The following is a 25,240-nucleotide window of genomic DNA, read 5'->3' on the forward strand; positions in this document are numbered from 1 at the left end:
TGCCATGAGGTGGTGCTGATTCGCATTGGCTTGTGGGCTGACCCTGCCGGGTTCCAAAACTGTGGTAAAGTTGGTTTTGTCTGGATTTGTCTGAAAAGTTAGTGCTTGCACCAGCGGTGCTGACTGCTTAGTGTTTTTAAAGTGCCGAGTGACCACCAGAACGTTCTCCTTTATTTTTGGTTCTCCTTCGTTTGTCCATCTTTTTATGGATGGTGTTCACTGACTTTCTTAAATCTGACTAACATGACTCCTTGCCAGGTATGCATTTGTTGTTGTAGACTTATTGGGGGGCTGTTTTATGGCTCGTTGAACCCCGTGCTCGGGGTACTGGGTTGCTTCTTATGGTTGAAAATTGCTCAATCTATTTTGTTTTAGCTTGACTTAGCTTGTTCGCTGTTCTGCTCGTAGCGAAAAACAAACATTGTGGCTGCAGGTACGTTCTGTTTGGATGAAGTTGTTCTTTGATCCAGCCCCTATGGCGGACTCTAGGTTACGCAATGCCCCTCGCTCTGTGTTATCCTGTTTTCAAAAACCTTGAGACTGTCCGCTGTTCGCTGTCGCCCGGGTACCTTATCTGGGTCGACGCCCTCTTGTAGTTGTCGCTGGATCTTTTCTTAAGTTTATGCGGCGCTGACAATTGCTTTAAATGAATTTGTAATGTGCTCTTGACTAGTTCAAATTGCTCTTGTTTGTCCCGTTGCCCTGAGTATTGCCCTGGCTTAGATTTGTGCAGCCGTCCTTGCTTTGTGTCTTGTAAACTCATTTGGCGGTCATTACGACCCAGGCGGTAAGTACACCAACTTTACCACCATGGTGTAAACATGGCAGATTTACCGCCCCATTCCAAGGTGAGTGGGGCGGTAAATCCCCATTTCCCATTTACCCTTCCCTATTCCCATTTTTGCCCCATAGGGCATAATGGGAGTGGGGAAGGCGCTAATTACGGCACCGTAAATTACGGTGCCGTAATTAGCACCAAGGCCGTTTAGCGCCATGGATTTTAACGCCTGCTAAAAGCAGCCCTTAAAATTGGAATCAGGCGTTAAGGGTTAATGAAGGCCTTAACCCTTAACGCCTGGGTCCTAAGATTGCCTGGTAACCTTTCCATCATGCTATAGGGCTTGCATCGTGCTATAAAATGCGCGGTGTTATGACTGTGACACGCTTCGGACTCCTTTTAGTTTGTTCACCGACTCATTCTTGTTATAAAATGCAAAAAATTGTTCTTTTGCACCTTGTTGTTTTTTGTTTTGAGTGCACGAAAACATTGTATAGGGTGAGAGGCTGCCCGTGTTTGTCTTAAAACAATTATCAGTTTTAGAACGGCAGACATTTTCATCTGCTCTCCCTCTTTCCCCGGGTTTCCTCCAATCAGTAACACTTGGTTCTTGTTTCATTGCGATGTTTTTGCAAAACTGTACTGCAAAGCGTTCCCTATGAACCGTTCCGTGTCGTCTTGCTTCCAACGTGCTTTCCGAAAGCCTGTTGCCTGTTGTTAATTTGTAATTTATAAACTTCGTATTCTCTTGCACTGCAGCCGAGCGCTGCCTGAATTGTTTTGTGTTGCCCCCGAAATAATTTTGGCAGCTGTCGTGTTGCTTTTGCTTTGCTGTGCTAAATATGCCTTTACTCTTCTGCACTCTGCCGCTTCGTCTTTTGAAACATGTATCACAGGCTTCGATTTCCAGGCTGCCTCTCGTTTATTGAGTAAAAACTTCTGTGTAGATAGAAATGCTTGTGATGTGTCTTTGCCCGGCTCTCTCGGAGACGTTCCGTGTCGTCCTGCTTCCAAAAATCGTTTTCTTTTCTGCGATTTGTCCATGTTTCCTAGGTAACCCCAGCCGGGGTTTTCGTAATAGCTACAGTGTAGCTAAGATTCCTCCTGCTCCTGCCGTCATAGCCTTCATGCAGTTACGCTGCAGCAGCTCGGTTCGTGGCGCTTCCTGGGCTGTCGACCGGTCCCACAGGCATCAGAAATGGGTTTTCCTTTTTCGGTTGGCTGGATGGCAAAACTGCGCCATGGACGTATGATAGTTGCGGCCAGGTATTTCTGCTCCTCGGTCCTCAGGACGTGTTCTGCTCCAGCAGTTTCGGGGCAGATGAAAGCCAAACAAACTTCAATTCGAACTGGATCGGCTGTACTTCCCAAGGCGGGGTAAGTGAAAACTCCAACCTGGGAAAGTGAAACTTCGAACAGACCAATGTTCTAAAGAAAAAGAAGGGACTCTGCGTTCGCAAGGAACTCTTTTGTTTGTGTCCCCGTCCAAGGACCCAAACTGGATCGCTTCGGACCCCGTGCAGGCACCACAAGCTGATTCTGTTTTTTTGCTGCAAAAGCAGCTCCTTATATTGGACCCAGGGCTGCCCCTGGGTCTTTTTGTGCCTGTGGGGGGGCTGGGTGCCTCTCCCCAGCCTGCTGATGCCGACGGGAATTGCACCATGTGGTGCCTACACTGCTGCTCCTGTCTGTTTCCTGCCCTGTCCCAATACTGGTGCTTAGCACCCCTTGGGGAGGAAATGCGAGGTGTTAACACCTCGCCCTTCCTTCTTCTCTTCCTGGGCCAGCAGCGACTGTGTGTTGCTTTGTAGTTGTACTGGGGAGAGGGAGGAGCACGCCCCCACTTTGTTGGGCTGTTGCTCATCCCTCTCCCCTGCCTGGCTGCCATGGGGCACGGGTTACCCGGTCTCGCCTGGTACCTGCGGCGTTGCCCAAAAGCGTTATTAGCTAATGAACTTTGATGTTTCTTGGTTTTCCATTGTGGTTTCGCGTTTTCCTTTGTCATTCCATTAGATAACTGTGAGACGCCTTATAAAGATCTACAGGGTTCACATAAAATGGCTCAAGCTCTAAATAAAAAAAAAAACTCGGAGACGAAGCTCAAAGCACTATAGCTCAATGTAAAACCCCTTTGTCACGCACATGTTTTCAGTGCTGTGTATTCTAAAGAGTGGCGTTGGATGGGGTGAAATGGCCATGGGCTGCATGCCTGGTGTGTGAGTGGCAGTATGCATGCATGTGTGTTTTCCTTTGTGCACCAGTTAGGCTAGCCTCCATTATGGGCAGTTTATACATTATTCACAGTTTCCATCATGTCCAATGAGCACATTATACCCTTATTCCATCATGCTCAAGTAGCACATTGCTGCCATAGTCATAAATGCTCAGTTACCACTGGCCGGATGTCATTATGCTGGTTTAGCACATTGTGGCCAATACCCATTATGCTCGGGGGAAACCCCCACGGCCCCCCCACCTTACCCCTATACATTTTTATTAACTTTACCTCTCCCCCCACATATATATATGCAAACAAATAGTGGTCAGACGTTTGTGCTTCAGACTTTTTGCCCTCTGTAATTTCGTACAATACCCTTGTATCCATAATTGCTATTTAATCCACCACGCTGTCTGTTAAACTCAGGAAAATGGACTCTGTGCTTTTTCCCAAAAGTCTCTGAAGTTCTTTCACTACACCATGCTATTTAAATACTAATATTCTCCTGAGTATTCACTACACTGCCGCGCTCTCTGACACAACTATTTTCTTGGTTTTAAGTTCACTGTGCTCCTGCGCTCTCTGGTATGGCTTTTCTCTTTGTTTTAAATTCACTGAGCTCCCGCGCTATCCTTCCAAATAGGGGCCAAGCTCACTCCAGACTGCACTCTGTACACGTTATAGGGATCCTTACTCATTATAGGGTTCCTTACTCGTACCCCTGCAACAAGTGAAGCAGCTCACAGTAACTCCATCGACCAGTAGCTTGCGCTGTCACCATTGCACACAAGCTTCTCATCTTGTTTTCACTGCTGCCCAATAAACCAAGCAGGTGCTAGAAAATGTTAAGTTTTACTATACTTAGTCTGAACTCATGAACTTTTTTCTAACTTAGGAACTATCTATATTAACTTATAACTTTCATTGCTAACTATATATTTACAAATATTCTTCAGAATTTGTTAAGGATTTCAATCGGGCGACACCCACCTTGGTCTCGGCCCAGTATGTAGCGCGCAACTGAGATGCTTTTCTCCTTATCTTATGCAGATTCAATTTGAAATGGTACACCACTTGTATCACACCCCCTTTTCAAATACCCCGGGTCACAATGGACCATGAACCAGGCTGGTTGGTAAAATGCAATATTTTTTTATTTATTTTAAAATTCAAAAGAAATCATACACTTTTTAATATGGGGAAGCAATCACCAATGGGGTGATAATTACAATGAGGATGTATGCAATACACTTGGTTTACCCTTCTAGTGGAACCTATACAAAACACCAATTCTGAATGGATAGAAGGGCACAGCAGGTAATCCGGAATAAGAGGCAGAAAACCGAATCCAAATGCGACCTTCCCTCACCAAATAAGAGTGGAAAACGGATTTTAAACCCCGTGCAATGTTATGAAATGACACTCGGAAATGAACAAATAATTAATTAATGTGCGGTTAAAACTTTAAGGTAAATGCAATTTCTCACTAAAGCAACAATGCATAGACACGACCAATCACAAGCAATGGATTACCAAGAGCATATAATTGAATACTGAGTGGAAAGTTTAACACATGTTGCAGCAAAATGACACGTGTAAAAGTTTCCTTTCAATTTAAATTCACCCAAATTATTTCAAATACAAACGTGTGAAATACTGTGATTTGGAGTGTGTTTTTTGGGCTGGGGGATAGATATCTATCACAGGTACAACATGGAGGTGAAAATAGGTCTTTAGCTGCTGAATTGATTGAGATTTGGAAGGTAGAGTGAGGTTCGCTTTTAGGAAAATAGAGCAGTGAAAAAGAGAAACTCAGTGGTCGAAGTGTACGAAAAGAAGTAGTGGAACTATGTTCCCTGCTGGCCTGCCCCCGCTCCCTACAAACCCCATCACCACCCTCCCTCTGACACACAATCTAAACCCCCAAACAAACACACTGCTTTTTATGGGAATGTGTAGTGCAGTGCACTGAATGCAAGCTTCAACTTCTTCCTAAACATTTATTTTAAAACTAAACCATTCCAGAACGGTTTCCTTTTAAAATAAAAGTATAGGAACGGTGAAACTTAAAAATAAAAAGTATAGGAGAGGAGCAGCGCTCCCGACCGCTCTTGCCCACTTCGATCTCTGGAGAAACTCGGTTTTTAAAAGTAAAAGGCAGCGTTTACTTAAACTAGATTTAATGGCTAAGAAAAGAGGAACGCCACCCGTGAATATCAAAGTTACGCTGCTGTTGTAACCCTTCACGCAGTGTACCCCTTTTCTTGAGGGAAAATTAATTAATTTAATCAAAATATCGCTAATGATCTATGATCCATGCAAGACAGGAATTAAGGGAAAAGTGGCGCTAACGCTTGGAGATCAAAGGCAAGATCACAGAGAATTCTGAAAGTTTTAACAAGTTACCAGGATAAGGATAGGATGGCTTAGATATTGGGGTAATCATGAATGCGAGGCAAGGTAGTCTATAGATTTCTATCGGGCAGGGATTCAATTTACAGTCCACTTTTAGTTTGGGATTTTGGACCGTCAATGGTTCTGGTCACTACACGGCAGCACGCCTGGCAAAGGACAGTGGGGCAAATGACAGCTGGGCAAAAGACAGCTGAGCAGAAGACAGCTGGGCAGGTCGGGTCACCCAATGGTAATTATGGTCACTGGATGGCACAGGTACCTCTGGATGCAGTTAGTGGGAAAGCAGTTAGTGGGCAGCAAGCCAGGTTGGTACAGGATGCTTCCCAAAGAATACCATATCTTCCCCCTTTTTAATGGGAGATTAGTGGGTTGATTCTGGATCAATGGCCCTGCTGGGAAAAGGATCAGCACTGCTTGGGTTTTGCAGTGGGCCCTGGAGTAGGGTCAGCAATGCTTTGGCCTTGTAGTTGGAATCTGGACTCAGCAGGATGAATGAAACCAGAACGCCAGCACAGGAAAATCAGGAAGAGTGTGTGTCTAAAGAGTCTTGTCAGGGACTCTTATTTATAATGCACAGTGGCATCATCCACGTATATGGCTGGGCAGGCTTAGCTAAGCACACCTCTAACTGACGGGATTGGCCAGCGGTGCTAGTCTCCGCCCCACTCTCAACTGGTTGGACTTCAAAGCAGGAGGGCAGTTTTATGGTGTGAGTTTACAATGTTCAAAAACCTCCCACTGTTATTTTAGCCAAAATCTGATTTTGCCACAAACGGTACCTTTATACAGTTGAAATCTCTTAGCAAATTATATACATAGGTTACATATTTTATGTAGAGCATAGCACTCCCACTCTGCAATCCGTGAGACATTGTTTCGCCCTTCTAAGATTTTTTGGTCATTTTGAGTATGAACGCTTTGGCCTAAAATTCCAAAACTTTATACACATGTGTGGATTAACATAAGGGATGTAAGTATAAAAACGTGCATTGGCATCATGGATACTTTCCTTGTAATTCCCGATTCTTTGCCTTTTCCATTCCCAAAGGGTCAGTGAATTCTACCATGTCTTAAATGAAAGCCCAAAAAAAATCACTTTTAAACTGAGAAACTTTACATTTTTACAAAGTCTTGCTGCAGAGATAAAAGTCTTTACATTTCTAATCATAAATAGTCTTTGGAAGCAAATGGCAGTCCTTTGTCTGTCACTGGGCCATTTCTTTCTTTCTTCAGCTGCCACCAACTGTCATTTCCTCCAGAGCAAGGTGGGGGTTTCCCATCTGGATTGAAGGTTTATTGTCCCTACCCCACTTCAAACTTCCTTGTCCTGGAGGTCCCATTGTCAGTGGTTTCAGCCTTGACTAGATTTTGTCCAACCTAATAATTATCACTGGGGTGTTAGTATCTGCCGAGAGAGGCCCTCCTGTTTGCTAGCATTCCCCCCAAGCAGAAACCTATTTTTCTTTTGAAACTTGCAAAATCCAGCCAATATAGGTTAACAGTTTTAGGGCCTCATCACGACTTTGGCGGTAACCCTTAAATCCGGCGGTAGCGCTATTACCGCCGGATTTAAGGGTCCGCCAAATCAGGACTTTGGCGGATTTCGCCCCAGCTCTGAGCTGGGGGAAATCCGCTGAAAATTTGCGCTATTACTGCCGGCAGTGAATCCGCCGGTGGTAAGAGCGCAAATTTTCCCCATTGAGCCCAATGAGGAATGGGGCATTCCCGAATGGGCTCAATGGGGAATTACATTACCGCCGAACTCGTGATCCGGCGTTATTAGCACCAGGGAGTTCGGCAGTAGGGCTAATACCACCGGCAGTAATACCGCCGGCATTACCGCCAAAGTCGTGATCAGGCCCTTACTTTCTTATATTTTGGTCCTGAGTTAAAAAAGCCAGTTGAATAAAAGATCCCATGTGTGTATTTTCCCCAGCAATAAACCCCTTCACATTGCTAGTTAATTGCAGGCTTCCCCTCAAAAGTTTACTTTTAAAACGGGCCTTTCTCTCTGAGTTTGCAAAGCCCATTTTACATGTGTGGTGAAAAGTTGGCATTTCTTTTTAAATTCGATTTTGCATCTCCTTCTGGATTCCCACACTGTCTTGCAGCTATAGTTGTTTCCTTGTATGCAGGAGTTTTGTTTGAAGCACAGATTAATTGAAATTGATATGGCTCAGATAGCTGGAGTTTCTTTGAACTACTGAGCTTTGATACATTGTAAAGAAAAATGACTGCGTTTTCCCGTGCGGGAAAAGTGAAGGTCTTTGGTTGATTTTCCATAGAGTTGATTTGACCGGACCTGTCATTCAGAAATCATGCCTGGTTTTTCTGAAGCACAATGAGAGATACTGGGCATGGCAGGGCCTTATTAATCACAGTGGTTTAAGGAAAAATAGATGAAAATAGCATCAGAGCAGCATTTTCTAAAGGTTAAAAAGTTTCCTTTTTAAAGGGGATTTAGGGCTTTCAGCAAAGCAGTGCTGCCTTTTCGCTTTATTCCATCTGTATATGTCAGAACACACTGGCACGTTCCCTCAGTGTGTCCCTTTGTTCGATCCTGCCCAATGTATGCTTGGCAAGACGGTGCAGGCCTCTTTTTGTTGCTGCAAAATGCAGTTTTGAGGCCATGGTGCTCACAGGAGCCAGTGCCACCATTTCGCTGTTTCTGCGCAAATGCAGCTTGGTTTTGGCAAAATTCTGTTCAGTGGGTCAATGTAGCCCACAATGTCTAAGTCATTCTCTAAAGTCCCACTTATCTAATCTGGTGCTCTGGTTTGTCCTTTTGGTCTTTTATCCTCTAGTTAGTTTCTTTTCTTTTTCACAAATCTACTGCCTAGCAACTCAAGTAAGCTGTGACCACCTTAGTCAATGTACTTGAGGAAAGGCAGTTTAGAATCTTTCTCAAGATTCCACACTACCTCAGCACAGTCCTTCGACCATTACATTTTGAGAAGTGTCTCCATCACCTTGAAATAGGACAGTTCTAGCTCCTTGATGGAATCTGAGTTATAGAAATAATTCTCTGGCATTTCTTATTCACACGCATCTTCACTTACACAGCCACACCTCTTTTTTCCCTGTTAAACCATGACAACAACTTCTCACCTCACGCTTCTTCATTACAGTCCCCCACTACTATAACGTAATTTTTCCTTGTCACAGTCCCCCACTACTGTCAGGTCCTGACATAAGGCATGAAGAGTAGCTGGGATATAAGGAGAGTAGCAGGAATATATAAAACTGATAGAATAAATCATTTGAAGCCTTAATCAGTTTGTTTAGAAGCATGAGGTGTTCCAAGCTAAGATGGTAGAGGAGCATCTGGCCACTAATCGGACATACCCTAACATTGCGTTGGCTGTCAACATTCTAAACTGCCTTTAATGATTGATTACAGGCAGAGAGGTCTTGTTTAGTTTTTCTCTGTAACCTTGGGCCTACTTGGCAGTCAGAAACCTTTTAATTACTAGTCTGGCAGCATAAGCAGTTCGGAGAACCTTTGTGGGACAGTATGGAGACAGTTGGTGAGAGTGCAGCGATTATGGTCTGTAAAGAATTTGAGCGTCTCAGTCTATTATAGATAAATATGTACATATTAGAAAATCATCAGTTCCTAATTGTTTCTGAGGTGGATACTGCTTGTACAAATTCAGTATTAAAAGAGGAATAGACTGTGCGCTACAGTGTTGAGTGACTTCAAGCGCATTACCATGTGATTCGTGTAAGGAGAAGTTTAGTCCGCAGTGAATATGTGCAGTGTTAGCTATCTGAAGAAGGGGCAATAACGTTTATTTCATGCACGCATTTGAGACACTACTGCGTACTGCAGAGACACTGATCCGTGCAACATCGTTTTTTCCCAAAAAGAACATTTACTTCAGACGTGCAATTGAGACGCTACCATAGGAAATAGTATTCTTCCTTAACGCAGAAGCAGTATTTCCCTAGTCAAGTTCAAAGCAAGGTTTGGAAGATGGGCCCGTTCATTTGTCAATATTAAATATAGTGAGAACGAGGCTTGAGCTTCCAGAAGGCAGAGCATCCAATGCTTGCAAGTCGTTTTGTATTTTTGAATCCAGGAAGCAGTGTTTCAGCGTGTCATAACAAAAGACTCTCAGCATATACAATGTTATTTTATTTTCAAAAGAACAAAAGAGTAGTGTCTAAAGATGTGTTTTTAGACAATGGTTTCTGCACTTAAGGGTGGATTCAGGTGTAAAGCTTGGTTGAAATTTGCATTTAAAATTACTGTCCCTTTGATATGGCGTAGTATCTGGGTAACCTGCCTGCACATTTACATTTCCCAGTATGTCACACATGTGCATTGACATTGCACTATGTCTATCACCAAGTGGCTTTCACTGACAGATCACATTTTCATGCACGCTCTCCCTGACATCTACATGTGAGGTGATTCCAACCAAGCACTGAGTGTAGGCCAAGGTGTGTCCACACTTGACAATACTCGCATCATGTACCGCCCTTCCACTTAATCATAATCCCTAGCCACTTAGGACATGTCAGATGCCATCAGTGATGACATCATATGAAAAATCAGGCAGCACATCACCTTCTAACTCTTCAATGATGTTACTGGTAAGTACCACTCAGGGGGGAGCATTTCTGACTGAATTTGAACATACAGCACAGATGCAATATACCCTGTCTTTCACGGAGGTCGGAAAACATTTGTCAAGCATTGTAAATAATGGTTGGGGTACTACAGAAAGTTGCTCTTGCACATAGCAAATGACAATTTAGATGCAACATAGGAAACGTCTGCAAGCTTTGGATCTCCAGAGGTTTTACATAACAACTTCCACTACTATTCAGCATAAGCTATGGTGAGAATAAATGGGAGTCATAGGCCCTCATTACAAGTTTTCCGGAACGATGCCAGTGGTACCGCCAATCCAGTAGCACCGTTACCGGCTACCGGTGCCACAGAATCACTGGCATATTCCAACTCTGCGGGCGCATGTATCCCGCAATTCCTTAAACGGTGTCAATGGCATGAAGTGTGAAATGCTGGTGCCAACGTAGAAAAAAAGCTGGTAACAGCGGTTCTTTCTCCCATATTGACGGAAACACTGGCACCGTAAACAGTGTCATTGCAGGAACTGGAAGTTAGCTGGTGGCCATTTTGGAAAACTCAATCTAATTGAAAACCACCAGTTTGATTTCAGGGCAGCCAGAGGCACTGAAACTGCTCTCCTGAATACCCGATAAGACCTCTAATCTGGACTCTAACACTCCTTGTGTCCTTATCCTCCTCTATCTCTCCTCTGCATTTGACACTGTCCACCACGCCATCCTCATAAACCGTCTCCGTGATACCCTAGGCATTACAGACAGGGCACTGGCGTGGCTTACCTCTTTCCTGTCTAACAGACACTCCCAATTCCAAATGGGTCCTTTTGTCTCCTCCACCTCACCTGTGTTGTCCCTCAGGGATCTATCCTATCGCCATGGCTCTCCAACATCTACCTTACCCCTGTGGCCCACCTGATCTACACCTACTCCCCTCATTCCAGTGTTACGCAGACAACACACAACTCTGTTTCCAGCTGCCTTTCCCTACCTCTTCCTCTTCCTGCCTTATACCTGACTGTTTGACTGCTATTCAGGCATGGTGCTCTGCCAATGATCTCTGCCTCAATGCCAGTAAAAACAGATGTCCTTCTCATTGGTACGCCTGCTCCTAGCTTCCCCCTCACTCTCTGGCCAGACTCTTTGGGTCCCCTCCCCTCACCCACCTGTGAGGCAAGAAACATTGGGATCATCTTTGACTCTTCTCTGTCTTTCTCTCCTCACATCACAGACCTTTCCAAGAAGTTGTTTCAGCTATACCTCCTCAGCAGCATTTTACCTTTCCTCACCTTCCGCCAGAAGCGCAATGTCTCCAGAACCCTGGTTCTCTCTAGTCTTGACTACGGTAATAACCACTTCCTGAACCTTCCTCTTTTCTCCCTTCGCACACTTCAGCTAATCTAGAATAGGACTACAAGACTTATTCTTAGCATCAAGACCAGGGACCGCATCTCTACAGCCCTAAAATCTCTCCACTTGCTCCCGGTGACTGCAAGGATCAAATTCAAAACCCTTTGCATCATTCACAGGGATGTCTGGGGCCTGAGACCTCCCTACATTCAGCTTTCTCTTCCAATATACCTCACAGCCAGAATCCTTCAGTCTTCTGTTTGCAACTCGCTGCAGGTCAAACGTTTCTCCAATCAGAGAGTGGTAAGTAGAGACCTCTCCTCGGCTGGCACCTCCCTTTGGAACAGCCTCTGTCCCCCCGCCTCAGACTTAAGCCGGATCTACTTAAGTTCCGGAAACTTCTCAAGACCTTCCTTTTCTCCACTTCCTTTCCTCTCCCCCTCCCGTGCTTAACCCTACACCTGTCACTGTGACTGGGGCCTGGATCCCTTCAGAGTCATACAGGGACCAGACTACCCCCCACCAGTCCCTCTCAGCATCCTCTTCCAGCACTTGCCCTCATACTCCCTTTCCCAGACTTCCCAACTCAGCCCTCCTGTCCACTGCACTCCCCCCCTGCCCTTTCTCCTGCACTTGCTGCCTTGGCCTGATCATCATTTGCCCGCCCTGTGGGAGCACCCCTTTCCTGCACTTCTACCTGTAACCCCCTTGCACTTATTACCTTGTCATGTACAGTAGGATTGTCACGAGGCCAATATAACCATTTTCTTTGTTTCTTTGTTCTTTATTGTTGTATTCTTATGATTCCCATGCCCCTACCCCCCGCCTTGTGGCACCTGGAAACACCTATGCATAGGTGCCATACAAATGTCCAATAAATAAAAAAAAGACATTTAAATCCAACATTTCCTGTTGCCATCCACGCATGGTAACACTGCCAGGATGTTTGGAAGCATGAAAAGTAGGCTGCCTGAAGCCTGACTCCGGAAGCCGCGCTTCTCAGAGGCAGAATTGACTGTGCTGACTGACCACATTGTGGAAAATGCCAAGATGCGGTTTGGCCGGGACAAACACTGCACCAGCCAACGCCGCAAGTCGGCCATATGGCAGGAGGTGGCCAATAAGGTTACAGTGGTGGGACCCGTCCCCCAAAACCATAGTACTGCCGCAAGAGGTGGGACGACTTGTGGCTGCGGGTGCGCAACCTGCTGGCACCCCACCACCGCAAGACCATGGCCACAGAAGGCAGGATGGTCTGCCCCATTAAGCTCATGCCATGGGAAGAGCGAAGCAGCTCAAAAATGCATCTGGATGGTATCGAGGGTGTTGGAGGTGCAGACGCCGGAGCAGGGACCCAAGGGGACGGCGGTGAGTACAAGCCACACCAGAATGCCCAGCCCCACACAAATAGTGCACACACAACAGATCAGGAAAATGTGCCCAAGGAAAGGGGTAGTAGGTGTGACATCAACATCTAAAGTCTCTGTGTACACAGAGCTGACACGGGTTGGGGTCAATGCAAGCCATGTAACAGCATTGTACACAACAAGCATCCATGCACATGAGTACTTGACAATTAGCACATCCCCAATGCACACACAACAAGCCACCGTGCCATGAGTCGTACCAAAATGGACTCACACCATACATGCATGCATGCATGCACCAGTGCACAATCCACATACAGACATCTTGACCAGGCCAGGCAACATGCAATGCTGAACTAGCGTAATACAAGTGCATCACTGTCACATGCAGGCATCTAACTGCTTTGTCATCTCACCCTAACAGGCTCATTCACTGCCAGCGACAGCAGTGGCCCCTTCTGTAGGCCACGCGAGACCCAGTCGGGCTGCCCAACAGCCCACACAAACCACATCCATGGCTACGCCTGCTCCACAGGCCCAGCCAGCAGCCCAAGATCAGCAGCCTGCTCCACAGGCCCTACCAGCATCCCAGAACCAGCAGCCTGCTCTACAGGCCCAGGCAGTGGCACACCATTGGCACCCATCGAAAGTGTCCATCACCCATCAGGCCCCCACATACCACGGCGCCCCCTCCGATGAAGCAGATGGAGGGCAAGACACTGATGCCTCAGCAGAGTGCTCCACTTATCCCTCCCCCACCTTCAGTCCCTCAACCCTTCACAGCCCACCACGACCACTAATGCCATCCATTCGAGAGATGGACGAACGCATCCGTCAGATGAAGGCCACCATAATGAGATGGCCGAAATCCATCGCCAGCACCTGACAGAGTCCCGACTAATACAGGATTCCATACAGGCAACTGGCTGGCACTGTGCCCGTGCCCTGGGCTGTACTACATCTGCCCTCATTCTCCTAGCTCAGAGGGTCCGTGAGGGCAATGAAGGGGTGTCAGCTCTCGCTGAGTCTGTGGCACTCTCCCAGCAGGCAAACCAGGAGTGCGTGGGTGCTCAGGGCTCAGACCCCACCTCGAGTACAGCCACTCCTGCAAGCTCTGTGAAGAGCAGCCCTAGGCGCCCCTCACAAAGACTTATGGGCAGACCTGACCATGGCAAGGGTCCTTCCATAAAAAGGCATAGATAGTGAGACATGGACGTGCACATGTGACACTTTCTTGTTAGAGTGTATGGGGAGGGGGTGGTGGATGGGTGGGGAGTGGGTGGTGGGCACAGAGTTTGGTCTGTAGATTGTAGAACAATTCAATACATATATTTAGTCACTTGCAACAATGGGTGGACAGTCGTTATTCATGTGTATGAATTTTATTGAGTGAGCACATCGAAAACAGTGGTGCACAGTGAGGGGTCCTCAGAAGAAGTTGTTTATGATTTCTTGTCGGACAATACACACATCCCTGGTGTCTATGTGCATATGCCTGTGCCTGGCTGGTGCTGCCTCGCCATCATCATCTCCGCCCTCTGGTGATGGCATTTACAGGTCTGGGGGCAGATGTATGTTTCAAGTAATGCAGATATTATGCAACATTGCACAGGCCTGGACTATCTGCCCCACTGTCTCTGGTCTGTACATGAGTGCAACCCCTGATCGGTGCAAGCATCTGAAATGCCTTTATCAGTCCAAACCTCTGCTCGATGATTGCCCTTGTTCGCACATGGGCACGATTGTATGCCATACCCTCTGGTGACTGTGGATCCCTCAGCACGGTCATTAGCCAGGGCAGCAGTGGATATCCAGAATCACCTGCAAGGGGGGCAGGGGCACAAGGTGAGCCATGGCATGCATGTGGCAGGAATGACGTTCTCATAGCACGTAATTGTATTCCATGATACTTCATGCATCCCGGACCATGTTAAGTATGTGCGTCATGCACAGTGATGCACCCTGTGAAGGCAAATGTGTGTCATCTGTACCGAGATGTGTTGTAATCCCTGGGGTCGATTGATGTGGTTGGACTACACTAGCCACCAACAGGCCCTGCATGCATATCCCCGTGGTGTGGTAATCGCCACCAACCCAACAGTGTCTGCACACACTACATGATGCCCGCAATGCGGTCTGGACCTACACTGACATGCATGAGGGCTCACATGCCCAGTAGTGTCAGTATACACATTACTTCTTTGGCATCACAGTAGATGGCAACAGCACTCCATGGATGTGTTGTACATCTCCCATCCTTTCCTGACTTACTCCCCTGTGCTTGTCAGATAGCAGTTACAATTGTGCACCAGGCATTCACACAAGTGACAATGGTACACTGCATGGGGCACTTTGATGTTTGCATTGAATGTGTAAATGCTTGGCAGGTGGTGCACTGCAGTGGTGTTGCCTGTAACTGAGGGTTCTACACAGTCAGTGCATTATTGCATGCACCATGCTAGAACATACCCTCATTGGCCTGGATAGGACAGTGCATTGCAGGTATTGATTTGTTGTAGTGGCAGTGTTGCAGTCTGGTACCTGTAGTGTGTTGCCTGTTTACTTTCTCGGGGTTCATGTATGTACTTGACACTGACTTACACTACAACAGTCTGGTGATGCACCCATGCTTCATGGACTGACTTTTGGGCATGCACTGGTTGTACCTTCAGATGCATGGTGGTTGTGGGACAAGCATTTCTGTCATGCCCCCCTTTGGTCTGTGACCCATGCAGCAATGTTGTGCACTTGTCCATGTACTCACCCAACATCCAGGTACTTTGTCCGCTGTCCCGCGACATGTATGCTGGCAGAGCACTGTTCCGCAGAATCATAGATTCGTGGGTTGACCCTGGGAACCAGGCGAAGCAATGCGTGATGGTGAGGTCAGCATCACAGGTCATCTGTATGTTGAGGGAATGGTACTGCTTGCGGTTCCTGTACACCTTATCTGTGGGATGTGAGGACACCAGCTCAACATGTGTGCAGTCCAATGCACCAAGCACGTTGGGCATGCCTGCAAGCGTGTAGAAGTGGGCCTTGGCATTCACCTGTGCCAGTGTGGTTGGGAGGGGGATGTGCTGGCCCACATGGTGCAGGAGGGCCTCCAGTACTTGCACCAGCACTCTGGAGAATGCGGGCTGCGATATGCCATGTTCATGTATTGTCTCCCTGTTTAGCCGGTGCAGGGTATGTATGTGCACATCTGTCAGGGCCCACGGTGTGGCCCTTGTGTGGGGTATTACTGCTTGCCTCCACCATGCCACTTTCTTCCCAGCTATCCTCCTCCTCCTCCTCTCCCTGGCCTCCTGCCGCCATTGGGGCTGCTCCAGCTCATTCAGCTGTCCTGCAGCATGCAGCGCCACCATGTCCATTGCTACTGCCGAGACAGGCAGCATGGTTGTGTTGGTGGAGTGTTCTAGGTATGGGTGTGGGTCTTTTCTAGTGTTCCTGGTTTTATTGGGTGCACCCATTGGGAATTGGTGCCCCTGTGGCCTATTTGGCACCACCTGGGGCCATTTACCACCTGGTCTGCGATGCCAGTGTTTCCGGAATGGTTTTTCCGGTACTACCAGCATTTTTATACTGGTAGTACAGGAATTACCATGTTCGTAATGTGCCAGTGGCTCCGTAGTGCCAGTGTTTCCAGCAGGTGTCTGGCGGTGTTGCTACTTCCGATGCCTGTGTATCCAACACCAGTAGCACACGGTGTGATGTTACCGGTGCCAGTGTTACCAGCAAATTGCCTCGGAATTGGCCTAATACACAGTGCTATCGGTGGGTTGTTACCGGACCGCCAAACTTGTAATGAGGGCCATAGTGTCGTAGTCCAAAATGTGTAGTGGAATGCCGGCTTCAAACCCAGCTCTAAAACTATTACAACTTCTATCCATCCAGTACATTAGCTACTCTAGTCCTGATTACTATGTGTCCTAATAACATGAAAGTGTTGACCCTTGATGGCCACCTGCCTTAGCCTTTACTATTTACTTTACTATCATCGGGAGGATAGCTCAGGGGCAGGGTGCTCACCTTGGAAGCAAGACGAAGCAGAGTAGCACAGGTTTCGATCCCTGGGTCCGTGCTTAGAAACCTCTGGGTATTAAGCGTGTTATAAATAACCAATTATAATTATTTTACATGGTCAAGGCCTACTATTTGATTTGGTATAATGACAGTAAGTTGTCTTCCATATGTAGATATGTTGACTTTGCAAACTGCCCCTTATTATGTATGTTGCATTCTTAACGGGACAGGTGTAAAGTTATAACTTGAGTACTCAGATGTCTTCTTTGCATAGGGGACTTTTATTTATTTATCTCTCTGTAAATGTGGCAAGGCATTCGTCTTGATTTTAAGCAATGTTGTAGATATGCCTGGGTGCCCCCCGCCACATGGACTTCCAAAGTGAGTGATAGGGAGAGGAGTCTAGGTTGCAGAGACGTGTTCATACCACCCAGTGACAATGTATGCATTTAAATAACAGATTCTGTGACCCTGGATGGTAAGGTTGGCACCACAGCACCCCATACACCCTTGGTGTGTTACAATCTATAGCAGCCTATCTTGGGTCCATATCGTATTAGAGTTTGTCCTCAGTTTGATTCTGTACAACTGCTTACACTATGGGCCTCATTACACGGATGGCGGAGAACCATGGCGCTATTAGCGCCATGGTTCATGCCGGTAAAATACCGGCACCGCCTTGGCGGAAAGGGGAATTACCACCCCATTCCAAGGGTGGCGGGGCAGTAATTCCCCCTTCCACCATTGCCCTTCCCCATTCCCATTTTTGGCCCGTAGGGCTCAATGGGCATGGGGAAGGCGCTAATTACGGTACCGCAAATTGCGGTACCATAATTAGCTCCCTGGGTCCCTTTGCGGGTTGGTTTTTAACGCCTGCAAAAAGCAGGCGTTAAATCCCCCAACCCGCAAAGGGACCTCGTAGTAAGGCGGTAAGGATTTACCGGTACCGGTATTTTACCGGTACCGGTAAATCCTTACCGCCATCCGTGTAATGAGGCCCTATGTTCTGGTGAATTTCTTGATCACCAGTGTGTTCATGCAAAAAGAGTTTAATTCCACCCTCAATGGCATCCATGGATGTTACTTGTATAGTGGTTATAGACATGGTTGTTGGTCTGTTTGTGGTACTTACTTTTGGACACAGTGGAAAAACATACATAGAAAGATGTAATATTCAGTTATTAATTATTAGACGACTACAAACTAAGGGTGTCATTCAGAGTTGGGCACATTTTTTAATAACCCTAAAGAAAGTTAACAGCTTCGTCTGTGGTATTTCTGAAAATCCACTCTATTCAACATTTACCACCAACAGTATTTCTGGAATAACTCCAGTGCCATTTCAGAATTACCACCTCTGATGGGTGTAATGGAAAAAGTTTTAAAAAAAAACATTTTTAAGCATCCATGTGAAGGAATAAATGGATGATGTACAGCAGTGGCTCATATCACTACTGTTCATTTTCTTTATGCACAAAAGAGTAATTTCTAGCCCTTTTAAACTTTATATAGGTATGGTGGTGAGAGGAGGCAATCAGAGATGCCCACCCTTTTACCCCCTCAACATAGCCCCGTGTAAAAACATGTGCTTCCATTCTGTACACTAAAAAGAAAGATTTGAATAATTTGGGGTCAGTTTGGATTTTTGTGACCAACAAAAGACACGCATGCAAATCAACACCAGATTCAAATATGTAGCTGCAAAGTCAATTGAAAACTGATACATCCTATACTTTATACTGTCACAAATACACTCAAAGGCACAAACACACACGAAACCACACGCACACAATCCACCTTATTTGAAAACAGACATAAATATAATAGGCCGCTCTTGCTCCCTCTACATCACCAGGTCCAATGCGTATGTTGCCCCTGCAGTTCTCTCTGCTTTTGCAAGTTGAAATATGCAGCCGACTTTCCAAAAAAGGGCAACTTGGCAGCACAAAAAAGCTACATCTCCTCAGTGTCTTTTGCTCTGCAATGTCCAAGCGCAGACCCCATAGCCACAATAACCAGCAAGACCTCGACCATGGCTTTGTAAGTGATTTCAATCCAGCACTCCAACTAAGTCAATGCCTAGTATGGGATGCCCAATGGAAACCCTTATTTATATATTTTTCTGTCAAAATTTGTTTAATTCTGGATGATGTACCCTTATATAACACCCCTCTCTTTGAATCTCCCCGACCTCACTGAGCCAAGAAGTAGGTCTGTTTTCCAAACTAAAAGATTTATTTGAAGAATTGAACAATAGATAAATCACACTTTTATGAATATGAATAATATCTGAATACCACACTTATGAATATGAACAATGATCAGCAATGGGTAATATTACAATATCAACAATCTCTTTAATCAGTTAGGAGTAGAAATAGGAAGAATAATGTAGCAGAGAATACTCGTGTGGGTTCAAGGAAATGCAATGAGATGAAAGAATGCAACACAGAAATAAGACTTGATATGACTTCAATCAAAAGACAATATGATCACTCTTTCACCTGTTACTACTCACTCCCCCCAACATGCAATATGAAGATATGCAATGAGGGCACACAGGGATCAGGAATAACAATTAACAATGCAGTTCAAACCCAATTCCCCCAGCAAGCTTAGAGAGAACAGGTACGTTTTAAAAACAGGTCAGAATGCTTTTGAATGTGATTTGCAATCAATGGGAAAATGCTAAAAATGACTTTAATTCACTACATGGATTCAGAACTAGTGCAAATGGCTTTGGATTGATTCAGGTCAACACTAGCAATGATTCTAGAATGATTAGCAGATGGAAAACGAAATTCAGAAGTTGAAAGCAAGAAATAGCTGTTTTTCTGTGGAGTGAAATTTAGCTAAATTGCAAATCGCAGCAACTTTTCCGCGTGCGGGAAACGCGATTGCGGAAAAACTACAAGGAATTGGAATTTGGGTTCATTTGAGAGCTGAGGATCTTAGCTTCAAAATGACATTTAAATTTCGTTTCTAGGACATGTGCTTCAAATGTTACAGAGGTTTTTGTGAAGGTCGATTTTTCAGAAACAGAGTCAAGATTTCAAAATGAAAGATGCGCCATTGAAGATTTGAAACAAAGATTTCTTAACACTAAAGAGCCTATGGAGCCGCAAACTACACGACAGCCCAGCCACCTATCCAGAGGCACCTCCGGATGGTTTCTGTCTGAACGAGACGATTGCCTTTCTCCAGAAAATATATATTAGCGCCAAGATGATTATCACTACAATTATAAGGGATTATGAGGAGGAGAGAAACATTTAGAATAGACAAAAGAGATTCAATAATGCAGTTATGGATAGATTGGAATGGTTGGATTGGGTTACTTAAGACTTAGAGGTTGGTTATGGACAGTTCTACACTAAATACTTACAACTATGGCTTTGGAATGGAAGGGGCCCATCACAGATCTGGTCAAGGGTTTGGCGGGGATTCGCTTGCCACCGGACAGGTCTCAGGCACTGGGTTCTGCTCTCAGCATGGCACTCTGGTCTGCGCGGCCTCTTGGACTGGATCTGACGGGTTCTGGGTTACAGCTCTGCTCTGCGGGTCTGCATCTTGGTTCTAGCATGGGGTTCTTAGCTAGAACACCGAAACAGCTCAGCCAGGCTGTTGGATTTTATGGGGTGCCCCTTGGAAGTTTACAGGTTAGAATCAGGTTGCAAAAGATTCTGAGGCCTGCTGAAAAAGGGTTCAGCTTCTTGGGTTAGGCCTCTCTGCTTCAAAGTTCTAGAGTTTGGCTCTAGAGTCTGGTCTCTGGATCTCTGTCTGGAGCCTGGATCTTCCTGCAGGGTGATTCGCCAAGAAATCAGTTGAGGAGTGGAAAAAGTGTGTGTCTCTGGGTCCTCACCAGTCCCTATTTATCCATTTCCAAAGTGGGTGGGGAGGCTGATTATCTATGCCCAGCCCTCTAAGGATCTGATAGGTCAGAGAATTCCCTGTCCCCTGATTTGAGAAAGGAATTGTGTGTCATCATATGTCAGAGTGATGCTGTGTTTATGATCCAAAATAAATCCCTCCCCTCTGCTTTTACATAGAAACTCTATTTTCCCCCAAAAAACATATTTCCAAGATGCACAACTTGTTAATAATACATAATTATGTGACAGATTGCTTAAGATACATTTCTGGTCAACTCCCATCTTTCTGCGAGCTATGGTTCATAAATGACAACTTTTTCACCCTTTTGGTGGGTTTCTCAATGTAAGTTCTGCACCAATTTTTATACATGCATGCACGTCCCCTCTGGGCACATTCCTGTAATTTTTCATGTTCCTAACCATAAACACCATGGCTACAATATGAATAATTTCTGGGGTTCAGTCTCAGAACATCGCACAGATTCCATCTTAGTCTTAAACTGTGAGTGAATTTTTCATTTTAACAATCTCTAAGTTTCATATTTTTGTCAGTTCAGTACACTTTGCTATAAGCCTTTTTATAAAACATACATTTACTTCAATGTCAAATCAACAATTTCAGTCTGGCCCGCAACCAGAGCTGGGCTGAGTTAGAGGGTCACATGGCCTGCCTTCCTGCCAGAGCAGTTTGTGGTCAGTCACACCCAAATTAGCATTCCTATTCAGCCCAAGGAATCCATTGTTTCTTTCTCCAGGCAGCACAGGAAATCTCCTCCCCTCCTGATTAACAGGCCCATGCCTCATCCCTCCTTTTGGTGGGAACGAACAAGGTGTGAGTTTCCCAGGGGAAGAAGGCCTCTCTGGAAGTTTTAACTGAATCAGGTTACCTTTTGGTCAATTGTTACCTAGTTTCCTGTGAAAAAAATACATTTATAAATTTAAAATAAGCAAACCCATCTTTACTTCCAGTCCTTTTTCAACATGAAAATCAATGTGTGGCACTCTTATATGGCATTTTGATGGAACTCTCTTCTTTGGCATAGTTTGAGTTCAATGTTCACTTTACACATAATAGGTTTTAAATCGCCGGCTTCTGACAGAGGTGAGTAACGGTACTACACTCATTTTTGACAGTTTTCTTTCCATCAAGTATCTTTAAAAAAGGATTTTGTTCTGATAACCTATGATTCTTGCTGACATTGTATTTATGTGGATTCTTGCAGTAGAATAATGTGGAACACCCAACAAGGAGGTTGGATCTTTTAGGTGGTTTGTGAGCCATGATTCTTGCACATTTTTGACAATCAAGAAAATGGATTTCCAAACAGCTCTGTGTTTCTTTTTGACAATCAGCATTGCTTTTTCAAGTGATCTCAGGCTACTTTGTGGGTAGCCCAATGGTAGGTTTTGGCAGTGGTCTCCTGTGTTACCACTGACATAGGCAAAAGTGGATGGCGGCCTATTCTTCAGATTTTTCCTGCCACTTTCTGGTGATTTTTAGCGAGCAGCATGCTTTCCAACGGCCATTTCTGGTGCTTCTGCTGCCATCAATGCACAGTAATGTTGCAGGGCCTGGACCAGTGGGTTGAGACATCCCACAGCTTCTTGTTCTGTCTGGCAGAGGCTGACTGGCAAATCAAGGTGGTCTACTATCTGTTAGCTAGGGCAACGGAAGATGGTGAGACACAAGGAATGGGCTTGGTATGATGAGCAATTAAAGGGCATCGGTGGCAAGGAATTGGTGACTGAGCATTGTTGGCAAGGGAAGGTGGCGCATGCAAGGTAGGAGAAAGGGAGTCAATTAATAGTTAAAGGATGGAGCAAAAGAGGAACGGAATTCTGAAAATGAATCGTAAGAAACGGGGGCATTGAGAATGTGGTGCAAGGCAAGGACAGCATAGGATGATGGATAAGGAAAATAGAGTACATGAGACAGAGGTACACATCTGGAATGGTATGTCAGCAGGTTTACTGTTGCTGAGATCTATGTCTGACCTGTATTTCACTGCACCCGATTGTTAGACTGGCTTGACCGCCTTTTCTGAGTGAGGGGTGCATACTTGCTTTATGAAGATATGTTTCAATTACTACTTCTCTTATATTTGTTCAGGTTGCTTTATCATGTTATGTGGTGCTTTGTGGGTACACACAATTGTACAGACTAAGATTTTAACTATAGTAAGTTTTCATTATAATCTTAGTCTGTTTCTCAGATGTATTTGCCTCAGGTTACAGCCGATTAATAGGCTCCCCCTTGTAGATACATTGGTACTTTAAAAACCAGATTTATTGAACATTAGCAACTTAGGAGAGGAGCTGTCAAATCGGGATGCTCGGAGCGTGGGCTGTATTCTCTAGTACAAGCCCACGTTCCAAGTAGCCTGGGTGGTGAGCACCCCCTTCCCTTCCCCACTGTGACTGACCGCTTAGTGTGTAGTTTGCCACATGGGTGCTAATGGTGTCGTTTTGAAAAAATAAAAAATAAGCGTACCTTTCTTACGCGGCTCAGTGATGTGCATAGCAGCTGTCAGCTTAGGCCATTTTCCTGTCAACCTCGAAAACTGACTTTCTGACAGCAAAACTGCGAGGTGCCGGGCTTGCAAAAAAGGTGCTAATGGCAATATGCCCATCAGTGGCATGCCAACCCTTTCGGTAACAGCACTGCAACCTTCGTTAAGGGACGCTCACTGTGCTCGGGCCCTTGGACGGCGATCTGTTACCTGCATTGTCAGCCTGCCGCTGAGGTGCATATCACCTCGGTATACTAGTTTAGCCCTTGAATAACAACTTTGCAGAAAGCATTTACTTTCTTTCGAATTTTCCTACATTCTGAATTGTAGCTGTGAAACCAGGAAGACGGGGCTCAAATCCCCACCTTCCACCTTTCATACATGATAGGATCCTGAGCAAATCACTTTTCATCACTGTGCCTTATTTTCCTTAACTTTCTGTAGAAGAAGCCTCACTCATATGGGTTTATACTCTATAGTTTTACTCTAGAAATAATTATAATGTTAGCTATTTGTGTAAAGCATACTGGTGAGGAGGCTGGATGACATATGAGTGTCTTATGTTGTGGGGGGAGTATAATGGGGGCAGGTATGGATTTTGTGTTATGGGCTGGAGAGGAAGGAAGTCAGGTCTGTGTCCTTTGCCATGCCAGCTCATGTTTGGCTCTGGGGGCAACCCAGACTCCCTGGTTCAGCAATGGCTCTGCTGTACAAATGAATTATCTAGCTTCACCACCTCTTAATGTTGTTCTAAAACTAAAGATGGGATGGGAGGGGACGAGATCAAGCCTGCTATCAAATTTCAAATTGCTACACAATCAAAACTGGGCTCAAATCCGAGCTTTCCCATTTCACCAATAACATTATCCTGGTGAAATAATTGTACTGTTTAATAGCTGGGAGAATTTCCAGGGTTCTGGAAGAAACCACCAACATAACTGAAAAATATTTAGCATGAAAGGAATGTACTATCGATAATGTCTATTATATATACCTGAGAATGTGTGGGGAGGGTGAATGGTTAGTATTGAGTTTACTTGTTCTGGAAGTTGGGGCCATTGCACCTTGGGCCAGGTAAGTACACAAATCCCTCAGGCCCAATTTTGCCAGTCCTCCCTGGAAGCTACATTAGCTGTCAGTTAATAGTCGCTACACATTTAAAGCCCTTATATTGATCCAAAAAGCACTCTATTGCCCGGGAGTATGTGCATAATAAAGTGCAGTGACATGAATCCAACAGGTGTCTAAGGTCAAGTAACATATAGCTAGCGCTTATACCAAGCTGTAAAAGGAAAAGTGTTTCGGTCTACTCTATTCAAATGTGAGCACGGAGGCTGAAGAAATGTGCAAGATAGACCACTTTCCGATCTTTCGCAAAACGTTTGAAAAGGTTCCAATTTCAAGTTGATCGCGTTGTTTCGTGCGCTCTAGAAGTATAGCATACATGCCAACCGTCCCGATTTAGGCGGGAGACTCCCGATTTTTTCATTAAAAACAGTGCTATTTTATACTGTCTCCAGCCTAAAATAACAATATCCCCAATGCATTCCTATGGAGAAAATGCATTCTCCCGATTTCGGTGCTGAAATCTCCCTCTTCGGGGCTTCGGAATGTTGGCATGTCTGGTATAGAGATAGACATAGGACTGAGCAGCGCCTGAACAGATACACAGAGCCTGCGCCATGCAGGTACATGAAAGAAGGGTTCCAGAGCTACAATCAGAAGCGCATGCATGTTTTCATTTTTGCTTCAGATGTGCTCGAGTCTTGGCGATCTACATGAGATTAACCACTCACCGCTCTCCCAGACGCACACTATGTTGTACACCTGTTGCCGTATTCCTAAACCCTGCACGGGATGCATACAACGGCTCTGGGTGCGAGTTATAGGACTGGGGGAGATAAAATAGAAGTCTTCGACCAGTAATGCAGATTTTTTTTTTTTTAAATGGTATAATAAAATGGGCAATAGAAATTACATAAAACAGGCACACCCATGTCAATTGCTCTTCCCATAGAAGGAAGTTGTGGGACAAAACAACCAACAACTATAGAAATACATTCCCTGTTTATGCGTAATTAGAAGGAGGCAGCCACTTGAAGTGAGCGTTG

The 25,240-nt window shown here is 45.3% G+C and overlaps 1 protein-coding gene across 3 annotated transcripts in view; it reads left to right on the forward strand.

The window, feature by feature from the left end:
• Window positions 1-25,240, forward strand: part of CCDC27 (coiled-coil domain containing 27) — a 617,891-nt gene that overhangs the window by 591,665 nt on the left and 986 nt on the right. The window lies entirely within an intron of this gene.

Source organism: Ambystoma mexicanum, chromosome 8 (assembly GCF_040938575.1).
Source record: "Ambystoma mexicanum isolate Mex_15411 chromosome 8, UKY_AmexF1_1, whole genome shotgun sequence".
NCBI lineage: Eukaryota > Metazoa > Chordata > Amphibia > Caudata > Ambystomatidae > Ambystoma > Ambystoma mexicanum.